This window comes from Spizellomyces punctatus (assembly GCF_000182565.1).
Source record: "Spizellomyces punctatus DAOM BR117 chromosome Unknown supercont1.1, whole genome shotgun sequence".
NCBI classification, from domain to species: domain Eukaryota; kingdom Fungi; phylum Chytridiomycota; class Chytridiomycetes; order Spizellomycetales; family Spizellomycetaceae; genus Spizellomyces; species Spizellomyces punctatus.
The window spans coordinates 584,086-585,860 of record NW_015971537.1 but is presented as its reverse complement, the minus strand read 5'-3'; positions in this window follow the sequence as shown (position 1 = coordinate 585,860).

Sequence of the window (1,775 nt, the reverse complement as noted above, 5' to 3'; positions counted from 1 at the left end):
CCGCAGTCCATTTCTGAAAGTCAAGAATCTTTTTTTTTCTCAACCATCATCAAAGCGTGCGAAAGCAGTCCACTGCTGAACTTTTCTGGGAAAGTCAAGAATGTTTCCTAAAACTAAAGTCGATGACGAACTCCGCGATCAAGCGGTTCGATTGGAATGATACGCTTTTCCACAACTAAAGTCAATGTACTTCCCGGTCAAGTCGTTCCATTTGAATTATACGCTTTCCTATAACTAAAGTCGATGCTTCGATGCCTCTCGCTAGTTCAACCAAGAGCGGTTCACTTTCCTGGCTCGTAATATCAGAATGCAGATCGTCAGTAACCTACCGGTCAAGCGAATTATACTTTACCCCAAATCGCGCTCCATCTTAGTCGCGGGACATCCGCAGACCTGATTGCAAATATTGACTTATACTGCTACTAGACAACCAAAATAACTACGATTATTTACAATCAGGTCCCCCTTTACGATGGGCTCCAGTAGCCATATTTCCGATCTACCAAGCTCATTGGAACCAATATCCTACATGTAAATGGGTATAACTACAACTCGTGAATTAGACATGTAAACGGGCGCCATACGAATTACTCGCCCTTTTGTGTGAATGATTGGAATTCAACCACGACCGGTGAGTTCATCGACTTGAGCTGTATTTTTACTGTCTGGAAACGAGCGTCCTCGCCGCAAACCACTGCTGAGTTCCACCGGTGAATTCATCGACTTGGGCTGTATTTTTAAACACACTCAGAGCGAGGGTCCTCGTCGCGAACCACTGCTGAGCTTGACCGGGGAATTGATTGACTTGGCTGCATTTTTAAAGTGTCTCAGAACGAGGGCAGTACATGAAGTAACCCAGGCCTTGCCGTATTGTGTAGATTTATCTCATTACAGAATATGTCCAGCAGTGGAACCTTAAGAAATGGATACAAGATGGCACCAAGCAGGTGTCACCGAGTTAGTTTTGCAACGAGTGGATATCTCTGCTGCGTTTCCTTATGTAAATGCTATGCAAAGAGCAAATCACTTGGGAATGTCAAGGTTTCTAAATCCTAATCTGCATCTATGGGCAGAGCTTGTGCTCAACCTTACTACTTGGCTGCCGATTATCCAATCCCAGACGTTGTTACCGTACCCGAGGTCATTGCCCTGCCCACAGAAATGCATGCATACATCAGAGAAACTTGACAGCGTACGGGGTGGTATACTCCTTGTGGGGTTTGCACAGCGCATGGGTCGTATATCGTATACCACTTATGCGGTCTGCACAGCGAATTGGTTCAAAAGCATAATGACAGCGTTTTTCTTGACGGTGCTCAAACGTGTGGGGCTCTGCTGGAGAATTCAGTTCCTTACTACCCAAGTGATATGTAAAGCAATATCAAAGAAAGGATGTGTTATACTGAACTTGTCCATTCATCACATTTATCACCAGAAAACCATTTGCTTTAAAAACTATGCAGTTCTAGGTGGTTTGTCGATATGGATTAGGCAGGCAAATTAGATTATAGGTAACAGTCTGCGGCATAAAAAGTACTAGCCAGATACCTATAACTCAAATCTAAAAGTTTCAGGGGATTACTTGATGAGTTGTACTGTACAAGCGAAAGACAAACAAATAGAACCATTTCCAGTGAATACATCGATACGAGTAGCGTATCGAAGTCATCGGAATTCGGCTGGATTGGCTTGCAAGGACCACTCTTATGGGCATCAAACCTGGATGATTAGCCTTCTTGCCAATGGGTTCAACCACGCTTATTCCAGTGATTTAT